The 22,831-nt window shown below is 45.4% G+C and overlaps 1 pseudogene across 1 annotated transcript in view; it reads left to right on the top strand.

Annotated features, from left to right (window-relative positions):
- LOC309659613 overlaps positions 1–19,329 on the top strand; it is a 62,406-nt pseudogene extending 43,077 nt beyond the window's left edge. The window contains exons 3-4 of the transcript in view: positions 15,118–15,281; positions 15,851–19,329. The product of the transcript in view is annotated as an uncharacterized misc_RNA (transcript). The remainder of the gene's footprint in view (positions 1–15,117; positions 15,282–15,850) is intronic.
- Positions 19,330–22,831: the final 3,502 nt, after the last annotated feature.

Genomic DNA, 22,831 nt, shown 5'->3' with positions numbered 1-22,831 from the left:
AGTACGAACACACGGAGGCTAAACAATACGTTACTAAATAACCAAGATATCACTGAAGAAATCAAAGAGGAAATCAAAAAATACCTAGAGACAAACGACAATGAAAACACGATGATCCAAAACCTATGGGATGCAGCAAAAGCAGTTCTAAGAGGGAAGTTTGAGCAATACAATCCTACCTCAAGAAACAACAAACATCTCAAATAAACAATCTAATCTTACACCTAGAGGAACTAGAGAAAGAAGAACAAACAAAACCCGAAGTTAGTAGAAGGAAAGAAATCATAAAGATCAGAGCAGAAATAAATGAAATAGAAACAAAGAAAACAATAACAAAGATCAATAAAACTAAAAGTTGGTTCTTTGAGAAGATAAACAAAATTGATAAACCATTAGCCAGACTCATCAAGAAAAAGAGGGAGAGGACTCAAAGCAATAAAATTACAAATGAAAAAGAAGTTACAACAGACACCGCAGAAATACAGAGCATCCTAAGAGACTACTACAAGCAACTTTATGCCAATACAATGGACAACCTGGAAGAAATGGACCAATTCTTAGAAAGGTATAACCTTCCAAGACTGAACCAGGAAGAAATAGATAATATGAACACCAATCACAAGTAATGAAATTGAAACTGTGATTAAAAATCTTCCAACAAACAAAAGTCCAGGACCAGATGGCTTCACAGGTGAATTCTATCAAACATTTAGAGAAGAGCTAACACCCATGCTTCTCAAACTGTTCCAAAAAATGGCAGAAGAAGGAACACACCCAAACTCATTCTATGAGGCCACCATCACCCTGATACCAAAACCAGACAAAGATACTACAAAAAAAGAAAATTACAGACCAATATCACTCATGAATATAGATGCAAAAATCCTCAAGAAAATACTAGCAAACAGAATCCAACAACACATTAAAAGGATCATACACCATGATCAAGTGGGATTTATCCCAGGGATGCAAGGATTCTTCAATATGCGTAAATCAATCAATGTGATACACCATATTAACAAATTGAAGAAGAAAAACCATATGATCATCTCAATAGATGCAGAAAAAGCTTTTGACAAAATTCAACACCTATTTATGATAAAAAATCTCCAGAAAGTGGGCATACAGGGAAACTACCTCAACATAATAAACGCCATATATGGTAAACCCACAGCAAACATCATTCTCAATGGTGAAAAACTGAATGCATTTCCTCTAAGATCAGGAACAAGACAAGGATGTCCATTCTCACCACTATTATGCAACATAGTTTTCGAAGTCCTAGCCATGGCAATCAGAGAAGAAAAAGAAACAAAAGGAATACAAATTGGAAAAGAAGAAGTAAAACTATCACTGTTTAAAAAAAAAAAAAAACTATCACTGTTTGCAGATGACATGATACTATACATAGAAAATCCTAAAGATGCCACCAGAAAACTACTAGAGCTGATCAATGAATTTGGTAAATTTGCAGGATACAAAATTAATGCACAGAAATCTCTTGCATTCCTATACACTAATGATGAAAAATCTGAATGAGAAATTAAGGAGACACTCCCATTTACCATTGCAACAAAAAGAATAAAATACCTAGGAATAAACCTACTTAGGGAGCCAAAATACCTGTATGCAGAAAACTATAAGACTGATGAAAGAAATCAAAGATGATACAAACAGATGGAGAGATATACCCTGTTCTTGGATTGGAAGAATCAATATTGTGAAAATGACTATACTACCCAAAGCAATGTACAGATTCAGTGCAATCCCTATCAAATTACCAATTTCATTTTTTACAGAACTAGAACAAAAAATCTTAAAATTTGTGTGGAGACACAAAAGACCCCAAATAGCCAAAGCAGTCTTGAGGGAAAAAAACGGAGCTGGAGGAATCAGACTCCCTGACTTCAGACTATACTACAAAGTTTCAGTAATCAAGACAATATGGTACTGGCACAAAAACAGAAATATAGATCAATCGAACAGGATAGAAAGCCCAGAGATAAACCCACACACCTATGGTCAACTAATCTATGACAAAGGAGGCAAGAATATACAATGGAGAAAAGACAGTCACTTCAATAAGTGGTGCTGGGAAAACTGGACAGCTACATGTAAAAGAATGAAATTAGAACACTCTCTAACGCCATACACAAAATTAAACTCAAAATGGATTAGAGACCTAAATGTAAGACTGGACACTATAAAACTCTTAGAGGAAAACATAGGAAGAACACTCTTTGACATAAATCACAGCAAGATCTTTTTTGAGTCACTTCCTAGAGTAATGGAAATAAAAAAAAAAAAAAAGAAATGGAACCTAATGAAACTTAAAAGCTTTTGCACAGCAAAGGAAACTATAAACAAGATGAAAAGACAACCCTCAGAATGGAAGAAAATATTTGCAAGCAAATCAATGGACAAAGGGTTAATCTCCAAAGTATATAAACAGCTCATGCAGCTCAATATTAAAAAAGCAAACAACCCAATCAAAATATGGGCAGAAGACCTAAGTAGACATTTCTCCAGAGAAGACATACAGATGGCCAAGAGGCACATGAAAAGCTGCTCAACATCACTAATTATTAGAGAAATGCAAATCAAAGCTACAATGATGTATCACCTCATACCAGTTAGAATGGGCATCATCAGAAAATCTACAAACAACAAATGCTGGAGAGGGTGTGGAGAAAAGGGAACCCTCTTGCACTGTTGGTGGGAATGTAAATTGATACAGCCACTATGGAGAACAGTATGGAGTTTCCTTAAAAAACTAAAAATAGAATTATCATGTGACCCAGCAATCCCATTACTGGGCATATACCCAGAGAAAAACATAATTCAAAAAGACACATGCACCCCAATGTTCATTGCAGCACTATTTACAATTGCCAGGACATGGAAGCAGTCTAAATGCCCATCGACAGATGATGGATAAAGAAGATGTGGTACATATATACAATGGAATATTACTCAGCCATAAAAAGAACAAAATTGGGTCATTTGTGGTGACATGGATGGATCTAGAGACTGTCATACAGAGTGAAGTAAGTCAGAAAGAGAAAAACAAATATCGTATATTAATGCGTATATGTGGAACCTAGAAAAATGGTACAGATGAACCAGTTTGCAGGGCAGAAATTGAGACACAGATGTAGAGAACAAACGTATGGACATCAAGGGCAGAAAATGGCGGGGGTGGGGGTGGTGGTGTGATGAATTGGGAGATTGGGATTGACATGTATACACTGATGTGTATAAAATGGATAACTAATGAGAACCCGCTTTATAAAAAAATTTTTTTAAATAAAAAGAAAAAAGAAATATATACAAATATCAACTCAATATGTTGCACACCTGAAGGTAATATAATGTTACAAGTCAATTATATCTCAATAAAATCTTTAAATTTTTTTTAATTAAAAAATTTCAGAAGTAAAGATTAAATCACAAGATGCCCAAAGGAGAGAGATGAAAATTCAACTGAAAATATAATAAGGGATATAGCCAAGAGAAAAATAAATAAATAAGGAGGTAAAATGATCAAAGAAAAGATGATAGCTATAGAGAATAGGCAAAAAAGATTTATATACATATAATTGGAGTTGCTAAAAAAGCAAAACAGAACAATGGAATGAAACTAATATTTAAAACTATAATCCAATAGTGATTGTAGTAATGATTATACAACTATATATGACTTGTCAAAACTCATCAAATTACACACTTCAAATTGGTGAACTTTATTTTATATGAATTATACCACCATAAAGTAGATTATAAATTAAATAAATATGAAGTGTTTAACCCCAAAGAAATATAACCCCAGAAAACTTTCTGAAAGTAAAAATGGCCTAAATCTACATGTTGAATGCACCTATGTACATAGGAAAATTGACCAGAATAGTCAACTCTGAGATATATCAGAGTAAAACAATTTTAAAGGTAAAGAAAAAAATCCTCTTGGCAAATTTTCCAAATCAAATACAAAGTAAAGAAAATCAAGTTGTCATCCTATTAGATAATCATTAGTGCAAAACTAAAAAAATAGTGAAAGAAAGTATAACTGACAATTTGACCAAAAAAAAGGAAATTATAGAAAATATTTTATTAATCTAAAAGAACCAAAAAGGAAGAAAAAAGGGAACATAAAACAGATGGGTTCATCAAATTTACCAGTGGTGAAAGAAGAAATTAAAAGTTCAAGAAGTGTGGTGTTTTTTTAAGAACTGTATTTGGCATTTAAAATTTTCCAACAGTTCTGGCTATGACAGAGTAACTAGCACTGGACTAGCCCTCCTGCCATAAGTAATTACAAAACTAGACAAAATGTATAAAGAAACTTTTTTTAGACATTGGGACAACAGGTAGTACAGAACCGTGATCCCTAAGAGAAGAAACGCCCATATGAGCTCCCCCGTAACCTGGCTTTCTTCCTGGAGACAGTTTCTAGAGCACAGTACAGAGAGGTAGAGCCCAAGCAGAGAACAGTGGGCTCATTGAGCTGAAGAGGCAGAAGTTAGATTTTAGGGCTGTTGAAACAGCTGAAATTTGTGAGGCAGCGTACTGAAAAGGAGAGAGCTGTAAGAGAAGGAGATTCAGAAATCTGCATAGCGGGTCCCCTCAAGTGGTTGACTGAATACTCAGCTGAGCATAGAGAGATGAGAGTCTGCAAAGCCTGGCAGAGAACAGCTACTGAGAAGTTGGGAGCCGCACAGAGATTCCAGCGGTCTCACAGGACTGGGAGACATAGCTGTTCCAACCAGCCAGAGTGGCCAAACAGTGGTGCAGTTCAATTAAGGCCTCAGAAAGGCCACATCTCAGGAGCAGAGCTAGTCTAGCTCTTCAGTAAGGAATACTCTAAACCAGTCCTAACAAGGCTTAAAACAAGTCTTGAAGAAAAAAATCAAATTGATTCACCAGTAAATCGATTGCCTACTAAAATGAACCTCAACAAACTTTAAAGAAAAGCCGCATAATTCCCACAGTGTAGAATGTACAATGTACACATGACAATCAAAAATCAGTGGACAGGTGAAGTAGCAGAAAATGTGATTCAAAATCAAGGAAAAAAGGTTAAGAGAAACAAACTCAAACATGATAAGAGGTGTTGGAATTAACAGACACAGACTTTTAAAAAGCCATTATAAAAATATTTAAGGATTTAAAGGGAAAAACCGAACATAATGAGTGAACAATTGGGGAAATTCAGTAGGTAAAGGGAAACTATTAAAAAGCATCAAATGGAAATTCTAGAATTGAAGAATACAATATCAGAAATAAAAAATTTGCCAAATGGGTTGAAGGGCAGATTAGACACTGCAGGAAAAAAAGATCGGTGAACTTGAAGGCAAGTCAATAGACCTATCCAAAGTGAATCACGGGGAGAAAAAAAATGCAAAAATTGACCAGAGCCTTAGTGACCTGTAGGACAATATTAGGCAGTCTAACACATGTAATTGGAGTCCCAGGAGAGGTGAGATAGTATAGCATGCAAAAATATATTTGAAAAAATAATGGTTGAAACATTTCAAACATCTCAGATATTATGAGAAAATATCACCCCACAGATCCAAGAAGCTCAAATGCTAAAAACCAAAGATAAATAGAAAAATCTTAAAGGCAAAGAAAAATGAAAAAAAAAATTAAACAATGATAAAACATTGACTTAGAAATAACGCAAACCAGAAGACAATGGAATGACATCTTTAAAATACTGAAGGGGAAAAAATTGCTAACCTATAACTACAATGCATGCAGTGAAAATATCCTCCAACAGTAAAGGCAACCAATAAAAGGAACCAGAGCTCCTTGGAGAAATAGCTGATTCCAGGACTAGGACATGGAAAGTACAATATGAACCTGGGACATCTTATAGAGCCAGGAAGTACTGATCAATGTGGAGGGAATGGTTAAGTTTGAAAATCATCATTTTGCAATCATCATAGTAAAAAAGTTGGCTCAGGAAAATGGGTGCTAAATCTATAGGGAAGTTGATAAGGAGCAGGATATTTACAAGGTCTTAAAATTTCTCCGCAAAGATGGCTTATTAATTGCAAGGAAAAAACAAATTGATAAAGCAGACAACACCTTGACTGGGTAATCCAAATCAACATCACCAGCGATGGGCAAGTGAGCATGTGTGCCTTTAAATGTGATGTCCTGAAAAGAACACAATGTCACATGTATATTATTACTGCCCAGGATGTGTAAGCTAAATCTAATCACAATGAAACAAGGAGATGCAATCTTCAGTGCATAAAATTACCTAGGGAGTGTACTTGCCAAAAATGTTTAACCTGTTTAACATAATCAGAAAAATGCAGAGTGCAGAACATTCCACAAGATGGCTAGCCCAAGCTCTTCAAAAAGTCAGTACCATGAAAGCTACCCAAAAAATTCGTAAGGGAGAACTGTTTTAAGTTAAAAGAGAATAAAGAAACATAATAACTAACTGCAATATGTGACTCTTGACCCAATCTTGGATCTTAAAAAAAAAAATGCTATTAAAGTAAGTTTGGGCACAAATGGTAGAATTTAAATATGAACTGGGTATCAGAAGATATTATTCAATTAGTGTTAGACATTTGGAGTGTGGTAATGATCTTGAAGTATGTAGGAAAATGTCCTTATTCTTTAAAGACATATATGCTGAAGTATTTAGGACTAAAATGTCATGATGTCTACAATTATTTTCAAATGATTCAGAAAAACAAAAAACTAGAAATAGAGAGAAAGCAAGTGTGGCAAAATGTTAATGACTGATGGTTAGGGAAAGGACATATGAGCATTCAGTGCACTATTCTTTCAACTTATATGTAAGTTGAACATTTTTTAAATAAAAAGTTGAAAGAAAAATAAAACAGGAAAAATGACCTTGGAGAAAACAAGGCTAACTCTGGGAACAAGAGAAAATATACATACAGGGACTTCCCTGGTGGCACAGTGATTAAGAATCCATCTGCCAGTGCAGAGGACATGGGTTAGATTCCTGGTCCGGGAAGGTCCCACATGCCGCGGAGCAACTAGGCCTGTGTGCCACAACTACTAAGCCCGCGTGCTGCAACTACTGAAGTCCGCAGGCCTAGAGCCCATGCTCTGTAACAAGAGAAGTCACCGAAATGAGAAGCCCATGCAGCGCAATGAAGAGTAGCCCCTACTTGCCACAAGTAGAGAAAGGCTGCACGCAGCAACAAAGACCAAACACAGCCAAAAAAATATATATATATATATACACACACACACACACACACACACACACACACACATACACAGTATCCTCAGGGAAACTTGAGACACTATTACAAGGGTAAAAAAGAACAGGATACTCTAAAACCAGAAAATTCCGTAAACAAGACAACACTCTTAGAAATTAAAATTTTGATCATTAAAAAAAATTCCAATAGAAGGACCAGTAGATCAGAAAATAGATGTAAAAAACAACAAAATAGGAAGTGTGAGAGAAAAGAGCTATAGAGGATCAGTCCAGGATTCCAACATCTGACTAATAAAAGCCCTAGAAACTGGAAATAGAAACATGGTGGGGGGGAGTATTTTCAAAAAATAAAACAAGAAAATTTCCTAGAGCTGAAGAACGTTTGACTTCTATCCAAGATCCCAGAACAATGAATGAAAAATAACGCCACTGAGGCATACTTACATCATTTTTGTGGAAGTTCAAGATGCTGGGGATACAGAGATGGTTAAAAGATTCCAGAGATATAAACAAACACACTGACATGTCACCTACAAAGAACCAAATGTCAAGCAAGGTTCTGAACACTTTGACCAGATAGCTTGACGCTCATAGCCACTGACAGAGTGCACGTCATACCAAGAGGTCTCCCTGGGGACGGCCCCTATTCTTTGCCCAACACCACTGTTACTGGCATATCTTTCTTTTTCATAAGAAACTGAATCACCAGAGAGCAGGAATACCAACTTATTCATCTTTATATCCCTGTCTCTTTTTTATTTCTAAAGTCCTGCAAAATATATACAAAGTTCTTTTGAATAAGCTATAGTCAGTCTCTGTCTCTCTGTCCTTATCTCATCATTTCCTTCCCTCCCATTTTCTGTCCCCTTCTTTCTCTGATCCCCTGTTCATCCTGGAAACACTGATCAAGACCTAGTGTGCTGGGTCAGGGGCTATCAAGTGAACAAAGACCATTAGTGGTTTCCAGGAGCCCACAGCTGTGAGGAGACAGACCCCATGCAGGATATGGCCCTCCTGGGAGCCCGGACGTCTTCCTCCCCAAATTACAGCACAGAATCCAGATGTACCTACACAATAGTTTAACGTTTCCTATTCTTAAACTTGAGTTAAACACAGATTGAATTTTCTATTTTTCTAATTTAAACATTTAGCTAAGTTTTAACTCATGGAATTTTGTAAAAGGTCAGGGGCTCCTTAGGGAAGAAAATGTTCCTCCTTCACATCATCCAGGGAGAATCCACACGTTCCTTCCATCTTTGTAGTCCCTCCCCGTGTGAGTTGCTCCTTGAAACAGGAGGCCACAGGATGCAGATGAGGCCTCATCAGCAGAACTGGGCCTGATGATGACAGTGTGAGTGGCCCAGGGACTCTGGGTGCCTTGGAAGGGGGACTGGGAGAGCGAGGGTCTTCGCAAACAGTTCCCAGAGGAGCATCTCCCCCTAGTGGCCTCAAGTGGGAGCTGCAGTGCTCTCAGCCAAAGAAATGCCAACACCGTGTAGGGCTTTCCACACACATCCTCCACCCCACCCCTACCCCGCAGACGCTGGACCCCCTTCTCAGAATCTGGCCTGTGTAAAAGGCACAGGCGACCTGGATCTCCGTTTATACAATCTCCCTGGGTCCCGGGTGGAACTTACAGGTGCGCTGGACTTTCCTTGTTTGTGCCAGACAGAGCCCCTGCCCGCCCAGGCCTGTTCCGTGAGGGCAGCTGCTTCCCGTCGCACCCCTCTGGGCATCAGAACCTTGATAACAAAGCTTAGCTTCAGCACTCTTCCCCTGCACAAGTTCCTTCTAAGGCCAGGCGAGAGGCCTTAGCAAAATGTTCATATGGACACATGTTTAGGCAAAATCTACAAAAGTGAGATCTTTTTGGTATTATTTTTCCAAAAGAGGGTCCCACAAACTTTTTAAGCTTTCAACCACACAAAGTCTATACATATCTGACCCTAATGGTTGCATAGGGGCCACTTGGTGTAGAGCTCTCTGAATAGTTCTTCCACTCAAATGTCCAGTCCCCAATCCCACTTCACCCCCTGGAGGCCGCAGAGGACTTTGACAGGGCAGTCTGTGCAGGGGTCAAGAACATGGGTCTACAGGTCAGACAGATGTAGGTCTACCTCCCACTTCTGTCCCTAGGCATGCTACTTGATTGTGCCTCTCTTTCTTCATCTGAAAAACAGGGATAATAATTGTACAACCTCTTTGGGCTGCTGTGAGTACAGAATCAGAGAATGCACAGAAAGACTTCTGTTTGATGCCTGACCAGTAGAAGGCTCCAGGAATAGTGGTTACGGGAAGGTCCATAAATAGATACCTATCCTGGGAATAAATATGTATACCCCTAACTTCAATTCAACTCTCTATGTTAAATTGGACCAAGTAAAACTGCCAGTATTTCACTGTTTTTTGACCTACAAAAATGGCAGTTTCACGTGATTTCCCCTAATAGAACATATGATGACAATAATTCCATAAGGTGGCCGGGGTGTGGCTATTGGTAGGGACCCCCAGTCCCTCATGGTGCATCTGTGCTTTGCCTGGAGAGGCTGAAAGAGGCAGTTTGATTCTTTGCTCTCTTCTCCCTCCAGGAGCCCCGCTCTGTAGCCATAAAGACCTCTGATAGAAAATAAGTCCTGGGATGTAATGTACAGCATGGTGACTATAGTTAATAACACTGTCTTGCATATTTGAAAATTGCTAAGAGAGTAGATCTTCAAAGTTCTCATCACAAGAAAACAATGTTTGTAACTCTGTGTGGTGATGGATGTTAACTAGACTTATTCTGGTGATCATTTTGCAATATATGCAGATATTGAATCATTATGTTGTATACCTGAAACTAATATAATTTTACATATCAATTATACTGCAATAAAAAAACTTATTTAGAAAGTTCTCACCAGCCAGACCACAGAGGGTCCCCCTGCCCCCAGCACTCTATGAAACGCTGTCCCCTGCTGTCGGTCCCTCCGTGGCACCAGCTGCTCTCTGGACCACAGCTCCTGTTTGGGAGGTGCTGGGGCTCTCCTGGCCTCTTCCTATCCCAGTCCTTGACACCTAATCCAGAATCTCTCTTTCCTCACCCGGCCCTCAGGGGAGCAGGGGAAAGTCTGGTGGGGAGGGAGCCAGGCCCAGATGCAGTCCACACTGCAGAGGCCCCACCTGGTGGCCAACATCCTCTAGCCTAAAGCTGTCCCTGAGAATCACAATCTCACAAAAGTACCCTCTGGCTGCTCTTGTTTAACTAGTTCCACCCCAAGTGGCCCCCAGGCCACACACTCTCTGAGAACACACGCAGAATCCCAGAGCCCCTGCCACGGGCACGAAGCACAGTCCTGACAGACGAGCTAGGTGCTCGGCTGGTCATTCAGTCAGACCACAATCCCAGGAGCCCTCAGAGATCAGACGGGAGAATGCCACGCAGACTGTGCCGTTGGAGTTCTCTGAGAAGCAGAGGCTGACTGAGCTGGGAGGAACAAAGGCCCACCAGCTTGTAACGCAATGAAAGAAGGGGGAGGAAGAAGGACGGGATGGACAGCCATCGCGACGCAGGCATGTCAGTTTCCACCAGCCCCACGGGAGCTCTGGAACAAAGATGTCCAAGGTTTCCTGTTCAGAGTCCCTCACTGGGCAGAAGTAGCCAGGCCCTATGCCATCGTCATGCTCACATTGGCTGGGCTCAGCTCAGAAATTGAAACTGACCTTCAATGTGGACCCAGACGCTGAGGCTGTAAGCTCACCTCAATCCTCGAAGCTTCTCGAAGGAGAGAAGCAGGCAGTGCAGCTCTGTGCCTGCCACAGTGCACGCCTTGTGCTGCGTGGACCCGCTTTTCCACACACATGAGGCAGACTCTGGGGGCCTGTCTTCTTTCAGGAAAATCTACAAGAGGGAAGTTAGGGGGATGAAATAGAGACCCCATTCACTGCAGGTGGTCTTGGGGCCACAGCTGGTACCCTTCGCCTCCCTCCTCTACCATGCATTCTAAATTCCCCTTGCCCTCAGCTACTGCCTCTGCGGTCTCAGTGGTTTACCTGTGGTATGACCCAAGCCCTGGTTCTTGAGGAGTCTGAGCTCCTGGAAACAAGGAAATGCACCATCCAGATCCTCCTTCAAGAAAAGACGTGCTGACCAGCTGGGAGGAGTGTGATTGCTGACCGTCTCCAGCTGTTCATTTCATCGGCATGGGCCCCAGCCCATAACTGAGCAAGGTGGCGCCACAGGGCCTAGCTTTGCACCAGTCTTTGCTCTGGAGCTGCCCCACTGGGCGGCAGTTTATCATCTTTGCATTTCCATCTGACGGCCCCCCCTGCTCAATACTGCCCTCTTTCCTGTCACAGATGTTACCCTCCAATGAAACCCCTGCACCTAACTCTGCATGCCTAACTCTGTCTCAACCACTGCTTCCTGGAGAGCCCAACCTGTAACACTTGGTACCAGGATTGGTCCAAGAAAGCATCCACCATGGAAGAGGCACCATGCAAACAAAATGACTCAGGCAGCTTTTATCGGTAGCCACCCCATTGCCAGCACGATGGACACATGAACAAAGTAACAATGATGGCAGAGACAGAGGCTATGCAAGGGCCCCACAGCATGGATTCACACTTAACAAGGACAATCTAGCTGCTGCTGCTTCTGAATGTCCAATTGGCCAGCAACACAGACCAGTGCTAAGCCCCGTGTGTGCTATTCCATGAGGAGACCAACCAGCCACATGGTAGCAGGTTGACTACATCGGGTCCCTTCTATCCTCAAAGGTCAACAGTTCATTCTCACAGGGATAGACATCTAGTCTAGGTGTAGGTTTGCCTTTCATGCCCATAAAAAGGTTATGGAATGCCTGATTCACGGATGCTGAATCCCGTACAACACACATCTTTTCTAAAACTGTACCCAAGATTTGTTTTAATCATGTATGGTGAGACATGCAGATGTGAAAATGATTGTCATGAAGGAAGAAATTTATACTCACAGATTTCTAGAAACAGGGGCCTTCCATGCCGTGCCACACAGGACCACCTAGGGAAGGACCAGTGTTGTTCAGGATGCAGAAGAGGGGCAGAGCATAGCTTGAGCCTTTATTAGGGTTCTTGTGAGAAGGAATGGGCAAGGCAGGGCGGTACTCTGAGTCAGTTTAGGATTGGATAGTTTGAATGGCTTCCTTGGGCTCTGGGCTATAGAGGTGGACCCTAGTTAATAATTGGTACCTCGCCCTGGGGTGATTTGGAACAAGGTATGTGAAAGTTTGATAAAGGAGCTAGTTGGAGATGAGCTCTGGATTGGTTGGTTCGTATGTCAAAGGCGCACTTGCAGGGAAGTTGTCTGCTATCTCTAGGAATTTGTGAGCCTTGGGAGGGGCAGTCTCTCCAACATCAAGTCCCCAAATGCCAGAGGATCAAGAATACAGGAAACGAGAAAATATAGTCAATACAACATCCAACCAGGGCATTCCCTTACAGCAAAGGAAACAAGGCATAATCACAGGATTCACTGGTGATATCGCCTGCCACACCACTCAGAGGCAGAAGTTCAGGGATTCGGTGTCTTCCACGGTATCCAACCAATGTGTCATGGTCCCACAGACCTGCCTTGGGTCAGGATTCAACCATCTTTGGAGCTATATTATACCACTCAGCCACTCTGTCTATCTGTCTAAATCCTGACCTTCAACTCCAGCTCTTTTTTCTTCACCCACTGTATGAGATGAAAGATTCTTTGTAAGATGCCAAAGAAACTCTCAGGCTCTCACACTTGTTTTCAGTTGTTTGTTAATTGCCCTCAGCTTTTCATTATGTGTCTGTGGGTTATCAACCCAACTATTCATTCCCATCTATCCACGCATGTGTGTGCAGGCATGTGTGTACAATTACGTACACACGCATACCTTTCAAATGCCTCTGCCTTCCTTTCAAATGCCTGATCATCACACAGGCTAGTTCATTATTCTCTACCTGCACATTCTCCCAAGTCACCACCAGTGAAATGTTTAACAGTGGGAATACCAGCCCGAGCTGGGGGCTGGGATGTGGTCCTCATGGCCAGCTGGGTGATGGAGTGATCAGTCCCCAAACTCCATCTTACTGACTAATCTCTTGGACCACTCCTGAAAACAGATGCTGAGATGGAGTTAGGAGTCCAAAAGTTTTATTGGCGAGTAGGACTTGGGAAAAGAAAAAGGCAAAAGCTGGAGTGGGCAGGGAGAATTCTCCAGCTATGATGCAGGCCTGCTGAGGTCTCTGCCTGCCCGTCAGGGAGCTCCGGAGCACATGTCACCCATTAGAGAATCCAGCGCGGGGGGGAAATGGCCGGGCCCTTATGACACCACCTTGTCGGGCTGCTAGCTGGAGGCCACCGTGAAGGGATGTGCCCTCAGCTGGAAAACTGAGGTTGACCCTGAAGGAGACTACAACTGAAGTTGTTAGCGCACCAAATGCTTGGCGGCTGGGCAGCGAGTCCTTTCTGGAAGAGGTATCTGAGAGGAGCATCTCCCAGCGCAGCAGAGATGATGACAAGACAGCCTGAGAACTGGTGATATATCACCTGTGATATCAGTTTTCGTGTGAGCCTGTGCAGAGTACAGTCAAAACATAGAGTTGCTTCTCTGGTTAATAAAGTGGTGTTGGGTAGAAGTTTACCACGAAGATAAGGTGGGAGGGGATATTGCAGAGAGAGGGAACCAAATGGTCAAAGACCAAGGCAATGCAAAACATGGGCATGTTCTAGAAAAATACAGAGAATCCAGAGAAGCTGAAGCATAATATTGGCAGGTGGCGGAATGCAGGCATGAGTGATCAAAGGGGACAGGTCACACAGGACCTTGTTTGCCTGGCCACAGAACTCCAGCCTACAGCCGACACAAGACACCTGAAAAATGTTCATCAGGAAAATGACACGATCAGGTGTGAATATTCGTATTCTGGCAGCCGTATGGAAAAGAGAAACCAGGAGGTAGAGAGGACATGGGCCAGCAGAGAGCCAAGGCGGGGTGGTCAGAGGAAAAGGAAGGTCTACCTCTGCAGGAGGAGGAACTGGCTGGACATGGTAAGGGACTGACTGTGGGGCTGGATGAAGGGAGGAGACCAGGACGATGCCTTGGTTTCTGGCTTGGGCATCCAGTTGGCTGTTCCCCTGCTCCCAAAAGAGACCGATCCACGTGCTTTCTCCCCCAATCTCTACTTTCCCTTGACCTCTGGTCTCTTCTCCCCAGCCCAGGTCCCTCACACCACTGGACATCACTTGTCCTCCTGTCTACCTGATGCACATGTACAGGAGACAGTACAGGAAGGCACTCCAGCAGAGGCTACCAGGCATTTCCCAGTGGGCAGCTCACAGCCCCTGCCCAGGTCACCTCTCAGTCCCAAGTTCTGGGACTCTTTGTCCCATAGAAATGGGTGGTCCAATAGTTAAGCCCCCCCAAACCTCCACCCCACCCCTGGCTGCCCAGACCTGCCAGTCTATTCTCCCCTTCTGCCCCACCCCCCATCTCCCTGCTTCAGCCCCTGAGCCTACACTTACCTCTTGTATTTCCCACCCCAGGGCCCTCCACTTGCAATGTCTAAACCATCAAGACATGATTCAAATGCCACCTCCTCCTTGATTCCCCCATTTGCCCCAATCTCTACTGGCCTCGGTGTTGTCCTCTCCACCCCTATTGTGAGGTTTTACACACTTGTAGTTCTCCTTTGCTACATGTCAAGAACCCAAAGACAGTGTCTGTTCCAGGCAGGGCCTTGCTCAGAGTAGCAGTAGGGGAGTGTCCAGAGAAGGAGCAAGAAGGCAGAGCCAAGACCCGGTGACCAGGACAGAGGGCAGGGGATGGTGCAGAAAGACAGGTCGTGGCATCTCAGGGCAGGAGGAACTGAGTGTCAGTGGCTCTGTCACCACCACTGTGCCTTGGCAGGGCAGCCCAGCCAGAGCTGTCAGGGCCTGCAGCTGCAGAATCAAGGCTCAGAAGCAGCTCCAGTGCAGGTGGTGCAGCGGAAAGCAACGTCCAGAACCTCAGCCACAGCCCTTCCCTTAGAGCCACTGAAAGACCTGGGGAAGGGCAAGCACACAGGGGCTCGGGTAAGGGTGGAGAACTTGGCCATCAATGGTAGTAAGCCTGGGTTTGTATTCACTGGCTGGTGAAACCTGGGTTGTTCCACTTGGACTAATAATAAATGACAATAAGTATCATCTATTGTACTACCAGGGCGCCAAGTACTTCACATGCATTCTTCTAACAGTGGGAAAAAGGCTCAGGGCTGAGGAAGGGAGCAGAGTCGTGTTTGTTGTAGCGGTACCGCCCTGTTCTGGAGCCCTGCCATCAGGGAGGAGCCCGGCCAGCTCTCAGCTACCTGAAAATGACGTGGGCCCACATGGGGCCTGTGCCCTCCTCCTGTGTGGGCAACAGAGGAGGGGCCAGCAGGGCCTCTTCTGACAGTTGATAGGTGGGGAGAGTCCCTCACAAGCCCCAGCCCCCCACTCCCAAGCAGGCTGCTGGCCGAGGCATGGGCACTCTCTTGGGACACCTGGCTCTGGCGCTGCTCATCTATCACAGTGGGCTCTACTATACAGTGATGGTGTCCCGGGCCCTCTCGCGGAGCCAGAAGCTCCTCTTCCCCCCACTCCCCGCAAGGGACAAGCAAGGCTAGAGGTGGTGGCAGCGGGTACGTGCAGAGGGAATGGTGAAGATGGGCGCTGGCAAGATACTGATCTTGGGAGAGTTCTTCTTCCCACCCGGAACCAACTGTTTTCCCCTGATAGACTGGGAGGCTCCTCGGCGGCCTTTCCAGCATCACAATGCGTGGCAGCATGCCACCATCTTTGGCTTCTTCCTGCTCAGTGCCCTGGTGGAGCTCACCAGCCAGGCATGGCTGGCTCAGCGGAGCATGAAGCTGGAGCGGGCGGCCACAGCCTTGGCCCTGGTTGTGAAGCTGCTGGAAATGGTGGCCCGCATCGAGCACAAGAACGCCCTGGAGATCCGAGTGCACACCGTGCTGATGCTGCCTGCCTTCCTGCTGGCCCTGGTGCTCATCGTCGAGGTCTGGGTCCCTGACCAGCCCCCACTCTGGGTGCTCAAGGCCTGGCTGATGCTGGTGTCTGGCTCCTGGCTGCTGCAGGTGACCTCGATACTGTATGCCCCACTTTCTGGGCAGCCCTAGTGGGCAGACAGCCCCGCGGACCTCGCCTTTCTCACTACTTTGTTCTGCTGGCAGCTGGGCTTAGGGGCTGCTGTGCTGGCCGCTGTCTGTGGCCTCTGCAGCCTCTGGCACTGTCGCTACTCCTCCTGGTTGGGATTTCCAGGGGCCAGATACCAGCCGTGCCCCACAGGTGACAGAAACAGAGAGCTTGAGACGCTCAGGGCAGAGGCCGTGCTACAGGATGGAGACATCTAATCTAAAGACTGTCCTTCTGTCCCCAGCTGCGCTTTGTCTTGTTCCTATAAAGAGCTCTGTGAGGATGCCCACTAGGTGGGTGACACTGCAATGTCCTGGGATCCACAGTGTAATTCCTATCTCAGGAGCCATGTTCCTTGTCCCCAAGTAAACCTGCCAGCTATTACTGGGATGGTTTTTCTATGCTGTCAATCTATCAGCCTTCCCGTCTGTCTAGCTTACGTTGTGAGTATGGTTTCCAGGTCTCTCTGAGGGGATTCCAGGGTTTCTCCTCTGGCTGCTTCTGGAATGCAGGAGGAGGTATGGGAAGGGGAAATGGGAGGAGATGAACATGAGTTGGATGGATAACCCAGTGTTCCCAGCCCCATTGCATTACTGATATCTGGTAGGAAAATCTCCCTTTTTTTAAAAACAATTTATTTATTTATTTGGTTGCGCCGAGTCTTAGTTGCGGCTCACCGGCTCCTTAGTTGCAGCATGTGGACTCCTTAGTTGTGGCATGTGAACTCTTAGTTGCAGCATGCATGTGGGATCTAGTTCCCTGACCAGGGATCAAACCCAGCCCCCCTGCACTGGGAGCACAGAGTCTTAACCACTGAGCCACCAGGGAAGTCCCGAGTCTCCCTTTCTTATTGTTCTTCTTAAAAAGTACATTGTCTATCCTTGACCTTTCCCAAAAGTTGGGATACAGCTACTTTTAAAAGTATGATAATAATAGGGACTTCCCTGGTGGTCCAGTGGTTAAGACTTCGCCTTCCAATGCAGGGGTTGCGGGTTCGGTCCCAGCTTAGTTGGGGAGCTAAGATCCCACATGCCTCGCGGCCAAAAAAAAAAGACCAAAACATAAAAGAGAAGCAATACTGTAACAAATTCAGTAAAGACTTTAAAAAAAAAATGGTCCACATCAAAAAAAAAAATCTTAAAATAAATAAATAAAAGTATGGTAATAATAAACACAAAATTCAAGAAGATGAACCCCACAGGGGTGGGGGAGTGAAGGGGGCAACAGAATAAAATATGGTGGGAACACAGAGGTAGATGTAGGTTACTGAAAATGTTTTAGTTCTTAAAACTAGTAGCAGGTTCATGGGCATATCAATAAGTAAATAAAATGAAACATCAATCATGGACCAACAATGAGAGTTTGTCATGATCCAAGGTCATAATTAATCCAGTCTGCACACTCAAGATCCATTTAAAGCTGTAGATGGGAGTAGGAACAGAGTTGGGTCTCTTGCGGGAGGTGGGGGAAGGCTGTGTGCATTTGTGCCTGAGGCTGGAGAGTTGAATGTAAGAGAAAGAGAGAAAGAAAAGAGTCCATCATAGTGGCTCTCCTCCACATTTGTATATTGTGAGGATTTCAGATGCCTTCATTTTTTGGTTCTTTTTGTTTCTGTTTTCTATGTTAATTATAGAAGGATGGAGAACTTGTTTAAAAACAAAAGTGACTCTGTTCCCTTCTGCCCTGAGGGGAAAGGGGGCAGGGCTGGCATAACTGGCAGCAGATTCTGGAGAGGGGAAGGGGGACCAAGGCACTTAGTGGAGGCCTGAGCTTAGAGAGAAAGGGATCTGTGAGGAGTTCCAGCAGTAAGGCCGCTAAAGAAACGTGGAAGATGGTGGGAACACAGAGGGAGAGGTAGGTTACTGAGACTGTTTCAGTTCTTAAAACTGGTGGTGGGCAGGGAAGAAGAACAAGAAGAAGGGGGCTTCCCTGGTGGCGCGGTGGTTAAGACTCCGCCTGCCAATGCAGCAGACACGGGTTCGAGCCCTGATCCGGGAAGATCCCACATACTGCGGAGCAACTAAGGCCAAAAGGCCGTGTGCCACAACTACTGAGCCTGAGCGCCTAGAGCCTGTCCTCCGCAACAAGAGAAGCCACCGCAATGAGAAGCCCAAGCACCACAACGAAGAGTAGCCCCTGCTCGCCACAACTAGAGAAAGCCTGCGCACAGCAACGAAGACCCAAGGCAGCCAAAAATAAGTAAATTAAGTAAATAGATTTAAAAAGAAGAAGGAGAAGAAGCCATGTTCCTGAGCATAGAAAACAGGCTCTGGGAGCTGCGTGGCAAATGGTTAAGTTAGAGAGAGAAGGGGAGCAAGGGAAGGAACGGGGAGCAGAAAGGGGCTGGCAGACCCATCCTGGAGGGGCAGGCTCCAGATGTTGGAGGACAAAAGATGCCTCATTCTTCCCCAGAAACTTCAACAGCTGGAACCAGACCAGCCCCATCTTATCTTCCCAGGGGAGCAGGGACCCCACTGAGGAGAGGGCAAGCGCCTAATTCAGGAGATCTAATTCAGGTGGACTAGATCTAATTTCAGGAACCCTGTTGGCAAACGTGTCTCTGCACCTACTGACCAAAGATCCAAAGGTGAGCAGATGGGGAAAGAGGGAAAGACACACAGAGCACAGGCTTCCAGCTAGCATTGTGGGGAGCGAATTCACACAGTTGGCCCTGTGTACCTTTGGTGGCCCTGCAGACAATGAGCAGCTTTCTCTACACATCTGTGCTCTCACCCAGCTCAGCAGGAATCTGGCCAGGCAGACATATGACTCACACCAGCGGATTTCTCATGTGTTTTTGAGACTTAAAAGAATGCCAGCTTCATTATAAAAGAAGCTCACTCCCAAATATCATAATTGAGATGTCACTCCATTGTGCTATTTCCATGGAGGAAAAAATAATATTGATTCATTTTTCTTCTACTCACAAAAGTAATAAAAGTTCATTGGAAAATAGCTGAAATCTCAGAAATGTATGAAGAAGAAAATTAAAATCGCTCACAGGCTGACCATTCGTTCAGTCAACAAACATGTACTGGGCTCAGACCTTTTTAGTGCCAGGTCTGCTCTGGGCTGCAGAGATGAACAGAACTGACAGAGCCCTTGTTCTTGTGTCGCTTCCATGCTAGTGGGGAAGGCAGAAAGGAGACAATTCAATAGGCGTAAAATATATCAGGTCGTAATAAACAGCATGAAGAAGAATAAACAGGGCAAGGGGAACTGCGAGACTGGGGGCGGGGGGGTGTGCAGACTTCATATTTGGAGAGTCAGGTGACATTCTACCCACAATGAAGCAAAGTGAACTTTGAGGGTTTTTTCCTTCCCATCTTTTAAATATATGTTAACATTTTTATTATTGTTTGCAAGTTTTCAGATGAACATTTTCTAAAATCAACATTTTTTTCCTTAAAAAACTAATATTTGTTCACTGTAGGAAACCTGGAACATATGGAAAAGTAGAGAGAAGACAAATCTCCCACAATAGTACTACCCAGGATAATCCTTCTGGGTGTGTCGGTGCATTTCTCTCCTTCTGTGTCGATTGCTAAACTCACAATAGTATTCACATTATTGAATCCTGCTTTTCTTCTCTTAATTCTCTCTCTCGTAAACATTACCCCATGATGGTCAGGGTTTTCAGAGAGAAAGTACCTCTGTGCAGGAAAAGGCCTTCATAGAAACCCAGGTGCCCAGCTCCCGTAGCTGGCTGCCAGGTGCCGCCCTGTCTCGGTCACCCTGGGCCCTCCATCCAACATGTCACTGAGAGAGCTGGACCCAAGTAATACGTCCTGGACGCCCAGAAGTCAAGTCTCAGGAAGATGGGCCACCTTGTGTCAGACTCAAGGGGAGCTGAGTTGCCAGCAGGGCTGAGGAAGTATTTGTTTCAGAGCTAGAGGTGAGGGAGGGTACAGATCCCCAGCGGGGTCAGGCAGGAGCCAGAGAGAGACAGCAATGTCTGTCCCCAGAGCCAGAGTTGATAGTCCCTCTACCCCAGAGACTGGGCAGCCCCAGACTTCTCTCTAAGGCTCCTACAGGAGAGCCGCCTTTGTCTTAGGAAGAAATGGGGATGTTACCAGCTGCGGTGGTTCCCTCCCTCTCCGGCAGCCTCCACGCCTACCGCTTCCCTCTGGGTCTGAGCTTCCTCCTTCTTGCTTCTTTGCCTTAGGAGACCATCATTCTGGACCTATGACCCCTCACACTCACCCCTCACCCTACCCAATCGGGTCACTAGAAGATTTTATAAGCAACATTGTTCTTCAAAAACCTTCGAGCATGTCTACTGAACCCAAAGAAGGGTTTGCTTATCTGTGAAGGGTGGAAGTGGCTGGTCAAAGGTGCTGGGACCTTCTCAGGATCTGTGCTCATGTTCTGCCTATTTCACCACGGTCCAAATGGTCCAGTACTTTGAGCAGTCTTTGCTCATTCTCCTACAAAGTCTTGCTACTTTCTAGCTGTGTGTCAATAAGAAAATCACTTGCCCTTTCTGAGCCACTGGAGACTGGTAGGAATTGGTCCTAGCATTCTGCAATTTCACAGTTGCTTAAGGTCAGAGCCCAGGGTCATCAACAAAGAGCTTGGGAGCCCCAAAGAGGCAACACGGAAATCCTGCTTTGTGGAGAAGAGGCCGGATGCAGACAACAGGGATGGTTCCGTGTAGAAGGTGTTATGGGAGCTGGGCCTCGGAGTCCCTCTAGCATAGTTTTTAAGAGCATGAAGTTGAATCTTGGCTCTGCCACTTACTGTCTGGGTGCAACCTAACCGCTTCTAGGCTTCAGTTTCTTCATCTTACAGCTTCAGTAATGATGCCTATCTCATAGGCTTGTTGTGAGCATTTACAGGTTAAGGACAGAGAGGTCAACATCAGATCTAGACTCAAGGTGAGGGCTCAAAAAGTGGTTCTAAGGGACTTCCCTGGTGGTCCAGTGGTAAAGAATCCGCCTTCCAATGCAGGAGATGCGGGTTCGATCCCTGGTCGGGGAACTAAGTTCCCACATGTCGCCGGGCAACTAAGCCCGCGTGCCACAACTACTGAGCTCGCGAGCCTAGAGCCCTCCTGCTGCAAACTACAGAGCCCACGCGCTCTGGAGCCTGTGTGACACAACTAGAGAGAGAAAACCCTCACGCTGCAACTAGAGAGAAGACTGTGTGCCACAATGACCCGATGCAGCCCCCCCCAAAAAAAACCAAAGTGGTTCTAATTATTTTTATATTATGAACCATGATTATTATTGACCAGGTGAAGAAGGGTGAGCAGTGAGGGCGTGTCAGGCAGAAAGAACACCATTAGCAAAGGCTTGACAGGACAAGGTGTGTTTAGAAACAGAAGACCCGTCTGCAGGGCTGGGAAAGTACGTTGGGCGGGATCGGGGACCTGGGAGTAGGACGGAGGGTGAGGCTCCGGCAAGCTGCCCTACTCTGCTCCCTAGCTCACATTTCTGATCCCCACCGCCTGACCAGGAATTCTGTACAGCAACGCCAGCCACACCCCTTGTCCCCCACCAGCCTTCACCTGCCAGAGTGGGAAACGTCTCTCTAGCTCCCCCACTGCTGACAGAGCCTATGCCCTTGTCACCACCTGTGTGGACAGCACAAGTCTCCTAAATGGTCCTCCTGGGCCGCCACAGTGTTGCCTCCCGCACAAGTCCCACACAGGCCCTGGAGCCAGCTCTGCAGAATGTCGGTGTGGTCAGCTTACAGCCATTCCACCTGCCCGCCGCCTGAGCAGAGAGTGCCTGTACAAAGCACTTCACGGGCTGCCTTTCCCCTCCATGTCACCCCCTCCTTCTCCAGAGTCTAGATGACAAAACCACCTGCCTTTATCCAAACATACCACAGACTTGTTTCTGGGCCTTTGCACGTGCTCGTCCGCCTGTCCAGGATGCCCTCCCCCAATTCTTCCCCTGAAAACATTTTCTGGATCATTTTGTACCCAGTCCACTCTCCCTTCTTAGGGCCGTGTGGCTCCAGAACAACCTTGATGCTGGAACTATTGTACCATGTGCTTCAAGGATGCCCCCGTGCCCCACTGCCAGGCTGCGAGCTATCGGCTCATCTTTACATCTTCAACACTGTGCCTAGCTCTTAACAGAGGCTCCAAAGAAATGTGTGATTTCTTCGGAGGAGTGATTGACATTGGAAAAATAAGGCCAGAGCATGGAGAGAGGGTTAGGTTATGGGGAAACACCAAAGATTTGGAGGCCAAGAAATGTCATCTTGATGTGTTTTAAGGAGATGATCATGGGCAAGGAGAGGGCAGACTGAATGTGCCCAGGACACTGGGACTTCCTCATCTGCAGAGAGAAGCAGGAGGAGGAGAGCAGTGGACATCGGCTAGGAGAGTCAAATGGCCGTGACGAAAGAGGAGGGTTGGTCCTCCGCCACCCCTCTAGCAACGACCCACTTAGAGGATTCGCTCCTGTACTGCAAAATGAGAGCCACACTTGCAGGGTCATCCT

Source organism: Balaenoptera physalus (genome assembly GCF_965194825.1).
Source record: "Balaenoptera physalus genome assembly, chromosome: 4".
Taxonomy (NCBI): domain Eukaryota; kingdom Metazoa; phylum Chordata; class Mammalia; order Artiodactyla; family Balaenopteridae; genus Balaenoptera; species Balaenoptera physalus.
Note: the sequence above shows the minus strand (reverse complement) of the source record. Positions and strands in the feature narration are given on the sequence as shown.